We start from the raw sequence: 22,115 nt of genomic DNA on the forward strand, positions 1-22,115 counted from the left end.
CTGTCATGAATACACACACACACACAAGCACACACACACACACACACACACACACGTGTGTGTGTATGTAAAAAGGCTATGAGACAATGGGGATATGAAAACATTGCATTGCACATAAGTAAGAAACCGTCAAAATTTAAAAACAAAAAAACAACCAATTTAATAATAAAAATTTTAAAAACCATTGGCCTGAAGACCAACTACCAGAGGCACACAGGCTATATGCCCAAAGATGAAAGAATGTCTCCTTGGCCTATGAAAAAATGCTTACCACAGGGACTAGTGGGTGGGGAAACTGAGCTAGGATCTTGACAGTCTTAAATGTAGGTTAAGTTCCATTTGGTGACAAGGTACTCATTTCCAATAGCTTCCCACATTGTCCTGGATACACATTTCCTGCACGGTAATCCCAGTTTAAACACCCCCACTGTGTGATCCTGAGAAGGCAAACAGCCTTCTCCTCTGCTTGAGCTTACCCACTTGGAACACTGGGATAGAAACATAATCTCCTCCTGGGGAACTGTAAGGTTTAAATGAGCTAACACGTGCAAAGGTCTTACAATAATGTGCGAACACAGAGCCCAGCCCAGTAAACCTTAGCTGTTGCTAGGACACAGAAAGGTAGTGACAAGAAACGAGAAGCAGCTAGATTACAGGGGTATCCAATGAGACCAAGACAGACGTGGGGTGCTACTTCAGACCCCTTTTAAGTTGGAGAATGAGAGGAGAAGGATACAGACATTCTAGATAAGCAGATGGAAAGAAATCCTAGCACCTGTCTTCAGCCGCATGTTTCACTCCTGAGATTTTACCTTCCCGGTTACTATGTCCCCCGACCCTCTTCCCCATTTCCTTTTGTCACAAAACCAGAACAGCCTCAGGAAAAGCACTGTTGAATTATCCATGAGACTCATTTGAGACACGTGACTGGGGTAGGAAAGAAAACTGACACGTAATGAGCATGTGTTATGCTCCAGAAACTTAAATTATCACAATAATCCACACTGAGACACTAAAGAGGCATAACTCTGCCTATCAACGTGGATGAGAAAGGAAAAGATTCAAAGAGAAGAAAAGTAGCCAAAATATAGACAGTTGAGTAAAGTATATAGATAACCTGGCCCTTGGTCAGCTAACATGAACAGTACCTGTAGTGCTGACCCAGCCTTTAAGATACATGCATGTATGTGTGTGTGTGTGTGTGTGTGTGTGTGTATGTATGTATGTATATATATATATATATGTATGTATATATATATACTCTGTTCTTCAGTTTATTCCAAATAAAATGACATTCTGGCGAGGGAAAAAAAACCAACAGAAATAGAGGAAAGTGGAGGGGGTGTAAAGAGCCAGCATATATAGTCATTTAATTCTCAATTACTGCTATTCAAGGGTTCCTACACTCTTGTCCTTTGTTACATTTAATTTCACAGCACACATTATATTACATAATGAAATTTGAGAGTAAGAATTAAGATTTAAGGAGGTAAATCTTTGGAGATTAAAACACTGGGCTGTCGCTGTGGGAGGTATTAATGATAATGTTTAATTATTATTTACTATATACCAGCCGCTATAAAACTTACCCTATTTTTCATCTCTATAATATCTGTATGAAAGACGCTGAGATGTTGAGCTTTGGGAAATTTCTGCTAGATCAGGCAACTAATAAGCAACATCCCCCATGGCTCTGAGCCCCAGATTTGGATTAAGATGTGAAAATTCTAAAACTAGCCTTAATGAAATCATTTCTATTGGTTAACAAATTCAGTTTGTAAGAGAACTGTTCAGTGTGACTCAGGTCGGATAATCCGCGTGGACTCAAGAGTTAATTAACCTTTAAAAGACGTAGCAATTCACTGTTAGATCTTTACTTGACCTGAGTTAAAGCACTTTCCAGTCAAGACATGATTTTCTGGTTCTTACCAAAAGCATGCAAGTCAGAGAGCTGAAAATTCAGTTAACTTTTATGGAGAAGAAAGGAAACCAAGAGGCTGGGCTGGTCAAAATGCAGACCAGCTCCCTCCCCAAACCCCAGCTTCTGGGCTTGGTCATGAGGTTTACTCAACTCTGACCTTGACCCTGGCCCAGGAGCCTGAGATTGTTACCTGATTTTCAGATGTTTTATTTACTATTCTATTATCTGCTTAATTCTGGACAGATATGTTGGCCTTACCCATCCATGACACTTCCATTTAAAAAGTTAATATGTATGTTAAAAATATATTAATTATATATGTAATTGAAATAATTTAAAATATAATGGCAATTTGTTTGCATGTATGTATGTGTACCACATGTATGAAGCACCTGCAGAAGTCAGAAGAGGACACTGAAGTCCCTGGAACTAGAATTACAGTTACAGTACATATGAGCTGTCATATGGATGCTGGGAACCAAACCCTGATCCCTACAAAAGCTGCAAGCACTCTCATCCATTGAACCAGCTCTCAGCCAACTGATTCTTCCTCTACACTGACTTCACCTCAGCCACAGTCCACTGAAATTAGAATTATAGTGAATCCCCTTAGCAACACAGCAAGAAAGTCCACTTCCCTCTACAATAGCATCCCGATAATGAAGACCTTAGACTAAACGTTATGGTCACTTTAAAACATTTTTTTTTCTGGCTGAGGAGATAATTGGCCAGTAAAATGCTTTCTGTGCAAGCACTGCAGCCCTGAGTTTGGTTCTCCAAAACCCCACAGGGGGGAAAAAGCAGGCACATTGGTGAGTTCTTATAATTCCTAGCTAAAGCAGGGGAGAAAAGTGGACCCTTTCACTGGGGTTACTATCCAGAAAGCCTAACAAAATTGCTCAGTTCTGGGTAAAAGGGAGAGATCTTGTTTTAAAAAAACAAGATAGTGACTGAAACATTCAAGACTGAACTCTGACCTCTACAGGCAGGTAGACAGACATACGTGCATGCTGATTTGCATACAGACACATCCACAAATGACATACAATTCCCACCATACATGGAAGCTCACAGCTGTAATCCTAGCACTTGAGAGTCTGGTACAGGAGGTTCATGGTGGTTTCAAAATCAGTCTCTGCTACTCTCTCAAATCGTGAAACTCTCTCAAATTTAGTTCTTCTAAACATAAACACTAGTGACATATAAACATAGCATGTCAATTTGACGGTAATGTTTGTGGTGATTCGGAAAGTAGTTGACTCAAAGGTACTTCCTGTCTGGTGGGAAGGCAGAGTTGAGAAGAAGGAACTTAAACAATGTCCTTCTGAAAGAGAAAGCCCCATGAACAGGTGGCATTAGCCAAAATGCTGCTCAGGTAGCTTAGTAAATGGGATCCTTGAAATAACTGTGGACGAGAGAACCAGAGTAGCTGAGGATGGGATGACAGGCCAGCATTACCAATAAAGAGCCACACGGATTGAAAAGGGAGGAAGCAAAGATCAAAGATCAAATGTCCAATTATTCCAAAATGTCTTTACAGAACTGAGGAAGGTTTATATTTGTTTAGCAAATACTTTCATGAGAACTAGCCAAAGGACTATGTGTGAGATATGACAAAGCCACAGGGATGACCATTGTAAGAGCACAGGATACTGTGCTGTGGCTTTTGTCCATGTCCCCATGTGATACAGGCTGGGTCCCTCGAGTGATATATAGTAGATGGTCATTTGGCATATGGTCTTGAATGGAATTATGAGGCCTGGTTCCTTCCTCTCCCTCTTCTTAAAAAATTATTATTCATTCATTCATTCATTCATTCATTCATTCATTTACATTGCAAATTCTGCTCCTTCCTGGTCCCCCCTCCTTGGAGATTTCCTTTCCCCCATGCCCCCTCCCTTTTGCCTCTGAGAGGGTAGTCCCCCTTCTTGAACCCCCCAACCCTGTTGCATCAAGTCTCTGGGGAGAGGATGTGCCTAATCCTTCCTCTATCTTTGTCCCCTGTGTTTCTCTTCATTCTCCTCATACAAAGTATCTTCTCATAGGTTCAAAGCTAAGAGGACAGCTGACATAGACTAAAATATCCCTAAGTTGTAAGCCAAAACAGACCTTTTCTCTTTGTAAATTTAACTACTTCAATTCTTTGGTTATAGTAAGAGAAACTCCAGTGACCTCCACAGTATCACATGTTTAGGAAAGCTGTTGGTTATTTTGTCTTTCTAAAACAAGAATCAGTACATTGCCGTCACTAACATGATCTAACAGGAATAGGCCTGTAAGGCTGTGATAGTTTAAACACCAACGTCACATAATCTAGAATCACCTGGTAGAGAGACTCTCTGAGGACTGTCTAAATCAGGGTGTCTGTGAGGGGTTATCTTGATTGCTAATTGGTTTAGGCAGATCCAACCACTGTGGGCCGCTCTTCTACCTAGGCAAGGGATGCTGAACTGCATCAGTGTAGAGAAACCTAGCTAAGCACTAGACTTACCATGCAGCCATTCTCCCCATGCTCATGAATGTGACGTGACTCTCTGCCTTAGGCTCCTGCCTTGATTTCTCTGCAGTGATGGACTGTAACTTGGGCTTTTATGCCAGATAAACGTTTTGTCCTCTAAGATTTTTGTCAGGGCATTTTATCACAGCCACAAAAACAAAATTAGGACATTGAGTTATCCTATATGAAGATTCTAAAGAAAAACCATACATTCACTTAACTATCACCCTGGGCTTCTGTACTTGGCTTCCTACTGCTCCACTTACTGCCCTGTGTGTAACTCTGGATGCAGCCTGTTCTGTATGAAAAGTACGAATTTTAAATTTTAATGAATGTTGCATAGCACAGATCTTAAAGGCTTGCATAATTACATTGTCCACTCTTGGCTTCTGCTTCAGAGTATTAAGTCCACTGCAATTCTCTTCACACAGAAGAACTTCAGCTGATTCTGATTCTTGGATGAAAGCCAAATATTTATGCTTTAAAGCACTCAAGCAAAACTGGGTGTGCCGCTCATTACCAACATTTAAATTAGTGTCACTACACAAAGTGGCAATTTCATCATTTTCCCAAATTACAGGATGCTTTTAAGGTAAATCCCAAAAGACACTACTTCAAAATGCCTAATAGCGAGACTTCCTTTAAAATTTTCAGTAAAGGCACCAGATTCGCTGTAAGACTGTTAATACAAGTTCCTGATGAAGAATTCAGGCATCCAATTCGGATGTTTGGAAATCAGCAGTACTCTTAATTCTAGACTACTCAGGTAAACACGCAAAGTCTCTTCAACTCAAAACTAAAATACTTAGCCTCAGCCAGTTTCTGCCTCAGTGACCCCTGACTATAAGCAGAGCAGACAGTGCACTGAGAGACCACAACCCGATAATTTTCTAAACATCCCATATTTTCAAAGGCACGTGAGACTGTCTGCTGAGTGGATTCCTCGGCTTTGAAGGAAGCATAAATAAGAGACATCCCTGGACACTTTCTGATCACTGCAATGTTAGTGTCAGCCTCTGTCTTTCGGAGTCACTGCAGAGATGCCTGACATCACTAAGTTGGATCACTTGAACATCCCCTCAAGATTGTTACTTCTTTCTCTGACTTTCCTGAGTGCTGGTTGGTCCCCTAGGGCTCCCTCTGAGTCACTCTCTGAAAATGCTGCTTCCTGCCCTGAGTGTGTGCAGGGAGGGTGGGTCATTCTCTTTCCTTAGACAGACTTGAGGTAGTGACTAATAAGTGGGGGCTCATATGCCGGGTTCTTTTTCTTCAGTAACAGAGAAACTCCGAATATCAACACTTCCTGTAGGATCATTAAGACCTCTGTTGCAAACATTCTGCAGGACGGGTTTTCATCTACATAAGTCAAAAGATACCCTGTGCTTATCTGTTTCATAGTCCATTTCCCAGGGAATCAAACTGTAGAAAGTTGGTACCAAGGGAGCACTGAAGAGACGACTCTATATGAGACAGCATATATGTATAAGGAGCTAGCAACTGATGCTTTGCAAAAACAGGCCCTGAAGTATATTGCAGAGGCAAAAATTACCATTCTTACAGCTATAGACTTCAAAGTTATATCAGCAGGAGGGAATTAAGCAGCACACACAGTATCTTGAATATCTGAAAGGCTCAAGGGAAGAAATGATTGGCACTGTGAGATAGAATGACTATTGTTGGAGTCTCTTGATACAGGGCAGAAAGACAATGATTAGCTAGAAGCAATTTCTTACTAATTAAAGGGTAATTCTAAAACTATCTATGTCAGCAAACAAATAAACTCTCACTTCTTGTAGCAGATACTGGAAAAGCTAAGCACCTAATAGAGGAATTTGTTGTTATGAAAGACAAGACTTCAGGTAAGGTTTAATTTCCAACTTGGGCCTGTTGGCCAGCCCACCATCAGGTTCTTAATCATGGGGGGCAACATCTATATTAATTCATTTTAATTTCCTTGACTTAAGGACAGCTATAATTATAGAGACTTTAGTCCAATTTAATAACTTTCTCTTAGTTACTGCTTCTGAATCCTCTAAAATACAAAATAATTCCATGTTAACATTCAGGGGTAGAAAACCCATTCTTGTTGAAGGCAACACAGAGGCATCTTCAAAGAGAAATATTTGTTCTCTTCCCATCAAGACTACCATGAATATTCCCTTGAGCCTGTACTCCAACAACTTGAGTAAAGTTTCAGCATAATTAGTCAACAATTCCTAGGGCCTGCAAACTGAGGCAACAGCGACATAAGGAAGTTTTAGTGTCTCATCGACATGATTGCAAAAGAGAACTGGATTCAGTTGTTTCTCGATGAATGAAGATGGATGTAAGTTTAAATAGGAAACCATTTATCTCTATATTAGTATATATTACTTAATATATAGAAGCAAAAGAAATAATAGATGGTCAAGAACAGCCTTGGACTAGGGATATAGTTCGGTGGTAGAACACTTGCTTATCATGTGTGACAATATAGTTTCAATCCTCAACACTGAAATAATAAATAAATAAATAATAAAGCATAATAAATAATAAATAAATAGCTTTCTAATAAGATTTGTAGATGTTCATGCTATTGGCAAATAATCTACTCTTGGTACTGATCATATCCTGGGTCATTTGACGCCATATTTACAAAATGGGCTTGATTTCTCACTCTCACAACTCCTAGAGATTGCTATTGGGCAAGAGAGAATAACCATTCTGCCACAGTACACTTGCTGGCTGTGCTTCAGACACACCCCTTCCAGTAAGATCTGTGTGTCCAGGAGTGTAGGGGAGTGCGCTTTAGTCATTCCTGTTGTGGAAAGAAGAGAATTGTGGCCAGGCATCATTAAGCATCTTTCTCAGCACCACAGCTCTAACAGCGATGACACCTATTTCCAAGTACACGTTAAGACCCTACAAGGCCTGAAACTGGTATTAACCCCATAAAAAAAGTGATTCTAAAACGCCCACTTATCCATTTTATTAAATCATGAAGTACAAACATGATAATACAATGGTAAGGCTCTTCATATTGTTCAATAGATGTTACCTTGGCTTTAAATTTTTTAAATATTTTATTTTATGATTTTTAAATTTTTATTTTTTAATATTTATTTTCATTTTAATTATGTGTGTATGTGTATCTGTGTCTGTGAGTGTGTATGTGCATATGAGTACATGTATCTGTGGGGAACAGAAACGGGTTTGAGAGCCTCGGTTGTGACCTGTCTGATACAGGTGCTGGGACATGAATTCAGGTCGTCTGCAAGAGCAGGACGCACTGGCTCACCTCTCCCGCTCCAGCGTTTTTTATCTCTTTATATTATCATACATAATAATGAGGTTCACTATGACATTTTCATGTACATGTATCATATTACTTCATTCTTATTCATACCCTCCCAGTCCAGCACTCTTGAAAGTTTATTACAAATGATTTGTCCAGTGAAGGCCCACTAACTCTCAGCAGTGCTGTGCCTGTGAATTTTCATCTTGAATAGACTGTCCAGTAGCCACTAGTGGGATTCTTAATCACTGGTCTGAAAGTTGGAAGTGAACGGGACACTTTTGTGAAACACATTTCATGACCAGACCTTCATCTGCTGGGTATACGCTTCCTGTCCTTCCTTTGTCCCAAGGGTTCAGGTACTTGGCACTTCTCTGGCCTATGGCATGGGGAAGAATAGAGTTGATGGCCTGCTGATAGCTGAGGTGCCCTAGGTCTGTTAATTTTCTGATATACACATAAGACTTTGAGAGTAACAATACGTTGGCATGTGGGGCAGAAGGAGGATAAGAACATGCTTCAATTTCAAAAAGGTAAGTTTTTAAAGCACAGAGAATTTTTTTTGGGATGAAAAGGCAAGTGTCTTCATGAGAGTCATCTACATCGCCGTTGTCATGTCTGCTGTCATGTCAGATGGGTTCTGCTGTGACGAAGTGACCACTGTACCATTCCCCTGCTCACAAAGTGACACAGGAACAGAAACAGAGTTTGGCTAAACTCTTCAGCCCAGCTTTCCCTCTGAGTTCCTTATTGGCAAAAGGCAATGCATGTTTGCCACAACTCTGACATGACAGATCATGCTAGCTAAAAGTCAACTTGACACAAGTTAGAGCCACCAGAGAGGAGGGAACCGCAAATGAGAAAATGCTGTGGGCAAGCCTAGAGGGCATTGCTTAATTAGTAATTTATTTGGGAGAGGCTAACCCATTGGACTTCTGGGCTGGTGATCCTGGGTTTTTTAAGAAAGAAGGCTGAGCAAACCATGAGGAAGAACCAACACTCCCCAATGACCTCCACATCAGCTCCTGCCTCCAGGTTCCTGCCCTGTTTGAGTTTCTGCCATGGGTTCCCTCAGTGGATTGTGATTGAGGGCAAGTAAGCCAAATAAAGCCTTTCCTTCCCCAGGCTACTACAGTCCTGGTACCACTGTAGTGTTTCTTATCAGCACCAAGGACACAAAGTGCCTGATGGTACAACCATGCTGCCTGCTGTGGTCCAGACCTGTTCACCTATGGATTAATACAAGAAAGGTTATACTATTGCAAACTGATAAATTAACATAAGATTATTGATTACAAGCCTATTTAGCCCAGTTTTGAAGAAGACAAATTGCCAGTTCTTCAGGGAATTTGATATCAGTGGTAACTTGGACATATTTTACAATTCTTCACAGTTTAAGAATTAAGAAATGTCTTTAGAGCAACAACAACAGCAAAACTGCCTTACTGTCCAATACGCAATTGACTGTTTTGTATCAAACAGAACAAAAAAAAAAAAAAAAAAAGAAGAGGGGGAAAAAGAGTAGACTCTGCAAGGTATCATGAAAGCACAAATATTTTTACATTGTCCTAAGGATAAATCTGTAGTTTTTTTGTTTGTTTGTTTGTTTTTTGTTTTTTGTTTTTTGTTTTTTTTTTTCAGAGCTGGGGACCGAACCCAGGGGCTTGCGCTTGCTAGGCAAGCGCTCTACCACTGAGCTAAATCTCCAACCTCAAATCTGTAGTTTTAAGAACTAATGTGAGGAGTGGTCTTTTTAATTTAAGGCTGGGTATATTTAAGAACTTCTAAAGGGGGATATTTTTTATCCCATTTTCATCTCTGAATTCTCTACTGAATTATTCTTTCGGGTAGAAACCAAGAAAGATTGCCTAGATCTTCTTCTAAGCAATTAAGCAATGCTCATCAATCAGATTCTGCAGACAGTTTTCAAGGTCGTAATTGAGGTCGTATAACCTTGCCTTTATTGATGGGTACACATCAAGCTCCAGCATTCAGATAAGAAATATCCGATCACAATTTGGAGAGAAGGTATTTAACAGATTCCAAAATATTGAGCAGTGTTTTGAGCACAGGACAACTCAATTTACTTTCTGATGTTTCACTGAGACTACCTGAAATCTTTATCTTCTTCTTCCCACGTGACTCTAAACTTCTGAATCCTTCATATGCTCAGTGCTTGTTAGGCTTGTCAATGAAGAATGGCTAACTAGAGCTGATGAAGACAGATTTATGGGAGATCAAACTAGCGAAAAACCTAGATTTAAATGAAAATGATTTTAAACTCACTAGCAATAAGAAGAGGTCAACACTTTAATTACTGGGCAACAGTTTTTCATTGTGACCTGTACTAGGATAGGGGATAGAGATTGAGAGAAAGAACAATAGTCTCGGTCTTCCATAAGATCAAATAATAGTCATGCAGAAAGAGGTTTTAATAAATAATGTGATTACACGCACGCACACACACACACACACACACACACACACACACACACAGTATAATAAACCTGAACTGACTCATCGATTCCTACTCTATAAATTTCAGCTATATCAGTAGCCCTGACCCTTCCCTTGTAGTCTCTCTCTTAACCTAAGCTAGCTTTCTTTACCCACTTTGCTTGGAGAGGATGGATTTTCCATTCCTTCCAAACCATTCCTATATCAATATGAGCCTTTGTATTTCCCTTTTATAACGGAGGTGACACCGTATGAGAGGAGGCCCTGTTTCCTTCCTTCTGTAGAACCTAACACAGCCTGCCAGGGCTTAAGTCAAAACACAAAGGCCTTGGCCTGCGCTAATAACTGGATGCCATTTCACCCCACAAGCATTTCCCCTGTCTGAATTATTTTTCTGGCTGGGAATCATAATTTCACCTCTTGCCTGTTATTTAAAATATTAAGATACATTTTGAGCAATATTTTATTGGTTATGTCAATAATAAAAGTTGACATATTGTGTCTCATTAGAGTCATTTTAATCTACCGGGCTGACCTTCCCCTTCACCTGTACCCAACACATATAAGAATCTCACTGATTTTTGCAGACATTTCACTTCTTTTAAGAAATCTCACCTAGTGGTGAGCACAGGAGAAGGCAGACACGAGTGATAAAAATCCAAAGAAAGAAATGGTTGACAGAGACGCACTAGGAAAGCCAAGTTTTTAAGCTTCCATACAGGTCGGCCCTGTGGATTCCACATAGACACAATTGGTCTCACAGGAGTTATTCACCGCTCTACAGTTAACCCAGAAAGACCCCGCCCCCAAGTTTTGTGTGTTGGATAAAACGAGAATCCTCAGAGACCAGAGATACTTTTCTCAGACAGAAAGGTACAGAGATCCCCTAAAATTAACCTAAGGCTTACAGCAAAAAGAGGAAATCTGAACACTGTCACTTCAGCTTGCTAGGGTCTCCGTTGTACAGGTGGTCACGTTTCACACCCGTGACTTTCTACCATGATCCGTGACAGATCTGCCATATCTACTTCCTCCACCAACTGCTGAGTCCTCAGAACTGCTAGCACTCAGGGATATGGGAAGTGAAGGCTTTCAGCTGCTCTGGTTTCCCCTAAGTAGCACGCTCATTACGAATTGCTTTTCTGGGAAAATGATAGATTTGGCACGACTACAGTCTACTTCAAGGATGTGTGTGAACCCAGGTGTGAGTTCTTAGACAGAGCATTTTCCTCAGTGCCGGCGTCCAATCCATAGATGATAAATTACTTTCCAAAGGATCATCCTTCTATTAGCTCCCAGATGAAATAGAACTGCCACCCTCTCCCCCAAACATCCCTTATCACTTACAACGTATTATGAAACTAAAAATATCTGCTAATCAATTTCAGATATTTTACAATGTAGCATTAAGAAGTCTTAAGAATTTTCTATGCCATCAAACTAATATTTACACATAGAGAGCTCAATATTATACATAACATACCAAGTCTTTTTTCTTTTATGTCTTTACTATATGTGTATGTGCATGAGAACAACTTAAAGGAGTCAATTATCTTCTATATTGGGATCTTTGAGCTACCTTATGCTATTAGTCTTGGCAGCAAACCCCTGAAGCCACTAAGTCATATAGGCAGCCCTGCAGTCTTAACTTATTAATAGTAACCTCCCTACAAATACCTACTAAGTTTATCTTTCTTTGAAATCTCCTTGTGAATTAGTTAGAGGCTCACCAGGTTTGAATTCCTTCTTAGTTCACAATGTTCCTCCATTAAATTTCAAATTATCTTTATCACTAATTTTGACACATACGGTAATAACTTTCTGCATTTGAGTATAAACAAGCATGGATTCTCAGTTCATTTTGATGTGGTATTAACCTTTTCTCCTGCAGACGTTTCGGTAATCTAGAAAGCGTGGCTGCTTGACAAGGTGTTTTTCTCAGACTCTGAGAAATTGAAAGACTGTGCTTAGAATTTTATAATTATGTGTAGAATTTTATAATTCTAAAGGGATTTGAAATTTGTCCCGTGTTTTGTGGATTTTATTTTTTTTCTGCATTTTCAGAACTGCCTGTAAGAGAATCTGAAGGCCAACATGGTCAAGTGACTGGGAAACAAGTGCTCTGAAATTTAGACACAAGAAATATTTGAATGATGCATCAAGGTTTGTCCCAGTAGCTTCTGGTCCTGAATCTTCCTAACCGTAATTCCCCACCTTTGAAGTTCAGATGAGGAGTGTAGGCCTCCCTTTTCTCAAACTCTTCAGTTGCATTTATTTATTTATTTATTTATTTATTTATTTATTTATTTATTTATTTTACATTTATTCCCAAATAAAAATACTAGTGGAAATTTCATGTATCCACAATCAGTACCACTGTCTTCTATTTTAGAATGAACATGTGCTTGCAGAATCCCTTCCAAAAAATAAAAATGAAGCAGTGCTGAATGACTGCTGGGTGATTTACTGTAACTGTGGCTCTTGATGGACACACAGGGAGCTGAATGCTGAGGAAGATGCATCGTGAAATTAATGAACTAGGAAGGAGTTAGACTGCGGTCGACATCAGCCAAAGTGAGTGCGAGAAGATTTAGATCAGAGGTAGAGCATTCAGTACGGAATCAATCAGGAAACGCAGAAACTCAAACAGAAAATGAAACGTACAGCTTTGTCTCAGAAACCCCAACCAAGCGGAGGGAACAATCACCATTAGAAGTTGATGTGGGCCTCTAAGTTTGCATGGTTATGACCTAGACAGAGCTAAGTACGCAAGTCCTTATCACACATCCACTTGCTACTTGTCACATGCCTGCACAGCTGAGGTGTTCAGCTGGTGTGTTCAGGAGCCCTTTGTTTACCCAGTGCTCCTGAAGTCAGGTGCTCCAGACAGTATGACTGGATGAGCATTCCTCTCCAGACGATTCCTGTTCCTGAAGGCAGCTTACAGGGTTAACATTTCCCCCATCAGCTGTTACTCTACTGCCATTGAGATTTGCTGCTCCCATACTGTGAAAAGCAATGCAATTGCCTATAGGGACCTCAGGGCCATGAAGGCTGCTCAAAGCTACTCTGATTTGTCCCAAATGCTGAGGTCACACCTATATCTTGGGTCACAGTAAAGGCTGAGTTCTGTCGCTGAATAAATTTCTTACTCTTACTCTATGTATTAGGTTCCTCCCCCCTTGACTGCTTTTTCTTGCTAGTAACTGATAACAACATCCAATGTAAATTAAATATGAAGTCAAGCACATCTATGAGCAGACTATTGTATATAAAAGTGTTTAAGAAGTAGGAAGACGATTGTGAATTCCAGCTCGTATTCATTGAACATTCATCATTTATTATTTTAATCATTTCTTATGAATACTCTGGGAGCAATAATCTTTATGGCGTCAAAACAAAACAATCAAAAAAACCCAAATGAACAAATTTCGCATAGACACTTGATTAGAAGGGGTTTGTAATGAAGACAGGCCCATTCTTATGAAAACTATAATGAATCCCTATGAGTTCGAACTTCAAGTCAAAACCACAGGAAAATCTAATGATAAAATATTTGATTTGTTTATTAAACTAGTCAGGTAGTTTAGAACCATGAAATTTTACAGTGGAGAAGTGTTTGGAATTTATAATAATCTGAGCAAGTAGGACAGAGATTAGGGGGAGAATGAAAGAAAGTCAAGAGAGCAGGCTGGGACATGCTTGTAAAAGGGGTTTCTTGAAAAGCTAAATATTTTAAGCTTTATTTTATTTTTTCCCATTTTAAGCATGTGTGTGCATACATGTGTGTGTGTGTGTGTATGTGTGTGTATGTACTGCATTTGTGTGCATATATGTTTTGAGTGTGGAAGTAACATGTTTCTCTGTATGTGGAAACCTCAGGGAGCTGTCCAGAAACATCTTTCTTTATTCTTCCACATTAGTGAATGAGGCAGGGGCTTCAATAAAACCCAGGCTTCACATAGCTGAGTAGTCAGCTTTCCCTGGGGAATCCTGGTCTCCTCCTTGAAGTCTGGAATTACAGGTAAGCGTCCTCATCCAACCAGCGTTTATAGAGGTTCTGTGGATCTGAACTCCTATCCTAATAATTTTTCACTGAGTGCTTTGACCTCTGTGCCTTGTATCCGTCTTTTGAACTTTATTTTATATACACAGAGGTGTCCATGGAAACCTTTGAGGACAGTGATGTGTGTCATGACATTTTTTTTAGGACAATTAACTTGGCAGGCACATGCAGAGCAGATGCTCAAAAGAGGTCTCACTGTAGACAGAAAGACTGGGAGATTGGGGCAATGCTCTAAGAAAAAAAGTGATGAACGAGGACATGGACCGGGGTTGGTAACAGCAAATGAAGCATAACAGGGAAAATACACATGACGAGGGCATGTGAGCCATGAGGAAGAGCAGAGCCCCAAGGACAAGGAGTCTAGAGCCTCCGAAAATGAGGCAATCAGAAGGGAGAGTCATTCAGGGGAAGCTGTGGCAGTCTCTTGACTTCTAAAGGTGTCGTCAGGAAGGAGAAGTAGGGCGGCCACTTGTGAAATTTAGGTCACCCAGTCTAGAAGCAGGGGATGCTTGAGTGAGGTTCAAGATGAAATGGACGCAGGCAGAGATCAAATGCAGTGACTCTAACGTGTGTGTAGCCAAGCAGGATACTTATCAACTAACACTTGTGCCATTAATGCCCAGCAATTATCTTCCAATAACGTATTGGCGTGTTGCTGGATAACTACGCCGCACACTGCCCCACCTCACATGCTACCTTCTAAGAACTGTATTTTATTTTTTTTTCCACACATATAAAGTGATCTATGTGTTTTTGTGCTCTGCCAGTCAACCTTCTATAAAACTGACAGGAAGCATGAGTTGCCTCTAGATTTCAGGAGCTTTGCTAGCTAAGGTTGCCTCCTTAGCCATGAGACTCTGCAATGTGGTTTTCCTTGGGTATGTATATTCATGGAGTATGTACACCCAGTGAGGAAGACTACACATAATACATATCTATTTCATTTTTAGGAGCAGCTTTCTATCACTGACTCTAAAAATTAGCTAGTAAAGTACCTCACCAGCATTTCTTACTTCTTGGTTTCATAATCCAGGCTGGTCATGACCTCACCGTATAACTGAGGCTGGCTTTGAAGTCTTCATCTTCCTGCCTCTACCACCCAAATGCTAGGATCACAGACGTGTACCACCACACCAGGCTTACCAAAAGAAGGACTTCAACATCAATGGAAGCTACAGAAAATGTGTTCTCACTCACAGATACAGGGGTTTCTCCAAAATACAGCTGGCCCTTTGTACGCACAGCTTCTGTTGTCCATAGACTCAACTGACTGCAAACCAAAGGCATTTCAACGTCTTGCCTGGAATGAACAGGCCAATTGATTTCCTGTCATTGTGCCCTAAGCAATCTTGTGTGCCCACAGTTTCTATAGTATCTATATTCCATCAGATCAGATTACAGAACTACATATCGTGACAGTTTTGGGGATATGATTAGTTTGTATGAAAATAGAACAGCATTTTACATAGGGGATTGAATACATGTAGATTTTGATGGTATTTGTTGGGACACTGAAACCATCCTCCTTGGACACCAACTGCATGTAATTTATTATATAATATATATTATATATATTGTATATATTATGTATATATACACATAAACCCCAAGCCAAGGCAGAAGAGAACTGCTTCCTTACTCCATCAGACAAACACAGACTAGTTACATGTTTTCCAGCCTATTTGGGAAATCAACTGTATCCAATAAACGCCACAGCTACCTCCTCCAATGGAGTCCATCTTCTAGAGCCCAAACAATAGTGAGCTTATAAAACTACTGACCTGTGATCTTCTGAAGCAGATATCCAGACAGATTCACAGACAAGAGAGGACAAAAAAGAAAACAACACCTGAAAAGTACCTAGCTAGTGAAAAACGGATCCAAGATTTTTAGAGTATATATTCCTGTTTCCTGCCGGACTCCTGTTGATGTGCGGCATTAGTCATCTAGGCACGCCTCGCTTGAAACTGCTGTGGAAGATTTCTCATTGATAAATAGCATTATTTTTTCAGTTTTTAAAAAATTATGTGCCAGTTCATAATGGCACGATTCAAAACACATCTGAGCCTCTACCAGCATCCCTAAGGCTGTGTCCACGGTGTTCCCTCTTGGAAACTGCCTTCACTGACCACGTGTAAGTTATCAGCTTCTCTTACGCATAAAACAATAGAGCTGGGGCTGGAGAGAAGCCTCAGTGTTAAGAGCACTTACTGCTCCTGCGAAGAACCCAAGTTCAGTTCCCAGGACCCACATCAGTCTGATCACAACTACCTACAACTTCCGTTCCAGGGGACCTGATGCTTCTTATGGCCTCTTCTTACATACATGTGGCACACATGTGGGTACATGTATACATGTAATTAAAAAAATAAATAAAATTTCACACACACGCAGCCATCTCTGTCAACACTTGTACTCCTCTGTCTCATGTGTGTGTGTGTGTGTGTGTGTGTGTGTGTGTGTGTGTGTGTGGTGTGTCTGGGAAAGCTATTCATAGAGGATATTGTTTCCAGTTATGAAATATGCTAAGCAAAATATTTTCATGCAAAACACTTTTTCTCTATTATAAAAAAAGGACTGATTGCACCCAGATTCTAAGATTCTAACTGCTAAGAAATAAATTGTTTTACCAAGAGCAGGATGAGAGCCAGCAGAGACTGACTGTGGGAAGTAGAGATGGTCATGATGGGGCTTCAGAAGTCTCAGGGGAAAGAAATCATTTGAGAAGGCAACTCACACTGTGTGATTACCTTTAAACATAAACACTTTATGATTTATTGTATTGAGTTGATCTTGTAAACCAGTACTTATTTCTACAAAATATTTTTAACTCTCCGTGGAGGAAGATCAATAGAAAACATGTCCTGCATGCAGGCTATAATAATTTTGGCATGTGGAGGCTAACAGGTATACCATAACTAAAATATGCAGAGAGGCAGGAAGTGTGTATGTCACTGGGCTCACAGCCAGCCTTACTACTAGGAGAGGCATCATGCCATGTGTCCTTACAGTGATTGAATTTCCTCCAGGAAACTTCTGTTGTAGGTGTTAGGAGATCTCCCGTCTCCCTCACTACTTTTTATGTAACACCTCTTCTCATATTTATTTGTGATGGGGTAGCTTGGGCGAGCCATGACATGGTCATAAAGTTCAGAGAACAACTTGTGGGAATCAGTCCTTTCCTTCCATTATGTGGGTTCCAGGGGTCAAACTCAAGTCCTCGGCCTTGTTGGCAAGCACTTGTACCTGCAGAGCCATCTCCATGGCTCCTTCTAACTCTTTTCTGACAGGCCAGAAGCAGAGCAACCACTGTGGTGGTATTCGTTATCTCTGGAGATGATTCCAGCACCAGGTATTCAGTCTTCTGCAGGCTCCAAAGCTGCAGGCTGAGAGGGCTATTAATAAACCCTCCTTTAAAAACAGTCGGGAAGGAATTAAAGCCTTTTTATCCAAACACAGATAACTGTGGGCCCAGAAATGATTTCCAACAATAGCAGAAGATACCAATTCAATCCTTTGGATGTGCAATTAGCACTTGAGGGATGGTGTTCTAAATGTCCATGACTGAGGAAGTTGATACTGGGTGGCAGCAACAAAACCGTCAGATAATAGCTTTCGATCTGGAAAGGTACATTCTAGAAACAAACTTAGCACGCACTTAGTATTCCCCAAATTCCCGCCTCGAAAGCAAGGATCCTACACATGTCATCCTCATGTGGCAAGATGATTCCAATACCTTTAGTAAGCTGGGGAAAGTTCTTGTGTGGTAAATGTTATGTGGATGAAAGAATACACATCAGAAGCCAAAGGTGTTAAAACCAGAACACAAAATACAGGAGTCCCGTGCCTGTCAGAGTTCATGGGGGATGTGTGTACTATAGTCCCTGGGGAGGAGGAAGGAGGGGAAAGCATAAGAGCTTCCTGGGCAGATATTCAAAGACACTGGCTGGCCCTAAATGAGCAAAGACATCCAAGTGTTTCCGTCTGCTCTGACCCTATCATCAATCGCTCCCTGCCCTACACAAACATACTTAGAGTAATTTGTCTTTCCAAGAAGAACCTCTACACTTGCACCTGTCTGCAATGATCCATGGGCTTTTAAGCAACTCCTTCTGTTTGCCACATTCTTCATTGCTAGATACTAAAAGAAGAGCAGCTTGAGGAGGTGTCGCAGGACCCAGGAAGAAACTGGTTGGTGTAGTTAATAAGAGGCACATGAAAAATGACTCCCCTGGGCCCGTTTAACACACGCACCTCCGATCATCTGCACGCACACTGGTTTGTCCAGGTGTACGGTGGTGAGCTCTTATGGAAGATGTTTCCAGATTTCTTTGATGAAAGTCCAGCAGGAAATAAGTGCTTAGAAAACAAACCTGGATCTTCTTTGCCCTCCCCCCCCCCAGAGCTAAGCCCATAATTCTGCTGAAATGAGTCCCAAAGAAACGCCACGAAGTTTGAAAACGAGAATCAACTTTTTTTTTTTTTTTAGTTTGGAAAGGCAGTTCTCACTTGCCTATGAGATTCAAATATTCTTTATCCAATTTGGCATCCGTGTATCTGTCTTAAAAATAAGCAACTATATAATGCTCTGAAACTATTGTCACCTTTCTGCTGGGATGCCTTATCTACAGATGGGTGACCTGCACGATACCACATGTCAAAGTAGAAAAATACCCTATGCTTTTCACTCCTACCGATACACACTTCATCTTCTGTTCTTGTGGTCTTAACAGCTGCTTGTAGATATCCGCCCTATTCTAGTATATTCTGCCATACCAACAAGGACTTTATAGCAACTCATTACCTCATTTTGGTGTAAAGCCCAACTTAGTACTCCAGACTGCTGCCACTGGGCAAAAAAACAAAAACAAAAACAAAAACAAAAACAAAAAAACTCACTTTAAGTTAAAAAAAAATACACACACAAAACAGAGTGATAATTTTCTATATGGTCAAAGGTGCAGAATTGATTTAAATCTCATTTGGCTCTAATCTGTAGCAGCTAATATATCATTTAAAAAGCAGAAACAGGAATTAAAAGTCAACGTCCAAAAGCTTTAGGGTAAAACTGTCCACATTGGCATGCAGAAAATCTAGAAACTATTTCATATACACATACACGAGAGGTAGCTTTTCATTCACTTTTCTCCCTTCATTCTAGAAAAGCTCATTTAAATGCACGTGCATGCGTACAATTTGTTGTCAATTTCAGCCACTTTTGTGAAAGTATTGACGAGTCAAAAAAAATGGCAAAATTCCTTCCTCAGGAAAATTCATTTATGAACTCCAACACACAGAAGCTTTTTAAAAACTCATGTTTCTGCACATTCTCCACCCACCTCTTTCATTTCTTTAATGTTGTTCCTTAAAGCCTTCATGGGAAAGATGAAATCCAGCTTTGTCACATCACCTAAGTACGATTGTTGCTCGATCTTTCTCTTTATTATACAAGTATGTTGATGACGTAATTGCAGAAGTTCGTTCTACTCAAGTAGCTGGGTCTTGAATTTTTTTTTTTTTTAAGACTGCCTTATTCTATGCCGTGGAACAGTTGTAAAACAGAGCCAAGCAATCTCACCTCTTGGTAGTAAATCTTTGGGATCATCACCCCAAGGGACTGGTCCAGTCCTGGATAGGCAGAACCATCCCAAAGCTCAACTGGCCCCAGACCTGAGGCTCAGCTACACACACTTAGGTGACCCCAACACCAGGCTTGGCTTTTAACCCTTTCCTAGAAGCGCTCAACTTTTATATCTCTTTTTGACTTTCATTTTCACCGGTCCCCAAACCTTAAGGGACTAAAGCGAACCCTGACTTTTATCCCAATCTTATTTACTCCTATGCAGTAATTCCCCTGAAAGTTGACTGCAAAGTAAGCAAACAGTTATCGTGCTACATCCAAAATAAAGTAAGGGTCGAGAAGAAGACCATGATTTCCAATAAAGCATCATTGATTATGAGCCTAGAGAAGCAAGCTTTTACAGGGGCATCCCCTTTATAGTAGAACCGCACGGTGATTCAAAAGTGCAGAGAGAAAGAACCGTGGGGGTGGGAAACCGACAGAGGCTAAAATCTCATGCAGATGAAGCAGCTCCGCGAGGTAAAGAAAACATACCTGAGGGAATCTCCTTCTAAAAATGCACACAGGCCAGCCGGGTTGTTGCTCCCCTCCTTTGAGGGTAGATGTATTTTCCTTTCAGGAATCCCCCTGCAATTGTGTTCCTAGGCTCTTTTCCTTTATTCAGCCACAGATAGTTGCAGGAGGCGCGGGCAGCGTTCCTGCGCCCCGACTCAAGTGCAGCCGGGCATGCCTTTGCTCAGGAAACCGGCTTGCGCTGCTCTTATCAATTCTATCACGCTCCCTGGGCAGCCTCCAGAGCAATTTTACAACTTAGCTGCTGGCAGGAAGCTGCCTTTCACTCCTCTCCTTGCCAGATTCCTCGGGCGGCTCATTTCTCAGCCTTTTCTCTAAGAAGGCAAAATGGGATCGCTCTCCTTGTTGTTGTCCTGGCTCACCCACAATTGACAGTGCAGAACAGCAGCTGAGTGTGTGCTGGGAACTTCACACAGCGGCTGCAGCCCGGGCTCCTCCGAATGCAGCAGCGACCTGAGCTCCCAGCCTCCTCCATTGGAGTCCAGGCTCCCTCTGCTGCGCCAGCTGCATAGAGCCACTCCAAGAGAAGGCTCCTCAGCCCGGGTCCCCAGGAGATGCTCTGCTGCCAGGTGTGGTCATCACCACTTACAGCACCTCCCTAGCAGGGTCACAGCTTCCTGCTGGGGAAATGAATGGATGTGGATGCCAGGTGTTGCCTGCATCCCGGGGTGGGGAGGGGGGGCTGCGGGGAGGGGAGGATCATAGGTGACCATCAAAAGGCCAATTTTGCTACTTGCATAAATTAAACAGATAATTATTAAATTAACTACGATATTTAATAATTATTATTTCAGATGATATTGGCTGTGTTTGGAACCATACAAAGTCCACTGTCCAGTCTGACAACAAGAGACCCTTACCAGGACCCTGTTTTAGAGGGAGACAATATGCTGTCTCCTTCTCCCAGATCTTGTTTTGGGGTTTTGGTTTTTGGGTTGCTTTGTTTGGTCGTTCGTTTGTTTGTTTGTTTTGTGAGTAGTTGTAAATATGGAGGTTGATTCCTTAGTAATTAGAACTAGATACACATACACTTATCAAAGTAGGCAATGGAGAAATATGAGGGCTCAAAGGATTTTCTTTCTCATGCAATAATGTCTTCCAGATCGGGCTGAGAATTGAATGGGGCTTACTTTCCATTTTAGCTTAGCTGAGTAGAGGAGGTGGGGGGAGTAACCACTCCTACTTTCCATCAATTAAGCATTTTTTAATCCTCTAGCCCTCCTGTTGAAACAAATATAAAAAGTGCTGCGTCTTAAAATAGAGCCTTAAAGAAGCTCAAGTCTGGGAATAATTTGTAGGCTTTAAGCTGCATCTGGCTCTCTGGCTTACTTATTTTCTTTTCTTTGCTGTGTAGAAAATGTGAGGGTGGGGGCCGGGGCGATGTCAGCCCCTCCCCAAATAGCTTTGGTCATGTGAGCTGTGGGGATCCAAGTTCGGATCCCTGGCGTCTTTATGCAACCTCATTGCAGGGGAGGCAGAGACAGGAGACTCCCTGAAGCTCACCAACCAGCCAGTCTAACTAGTTCCATGCTGAGTGAGAAATCTTGCTTCAAACCTAAGGTGGAGAGTGACAGAGAAAGACACCTGCCATCAGCCTCTGGTCCCCGAATGCACACGCAAGGACACAAATTTTCATGGACCTAGACACAGATCACACGTGCACACCAGCACGAACACGCGTGCCCTCGAGCAATAATTAGATGATATTTTCCCAGCCTAGAAACCTAAGATAGAATCAGTGCAGGA

Source organism: Rattus rattus, chromosome 8 (genome assembly GCF_011064425.1).
Source record: "Rattus rattus isolate New Zealand chromosome 8, Rrattus_CSIRO_v1, whole genome shotgun sequence".
Lineage (NCBI taxonomy): Eukaryota > Metazoa > Chordata > Mammalia > Rodentia > Muridae > Rattus > Rattus rattus.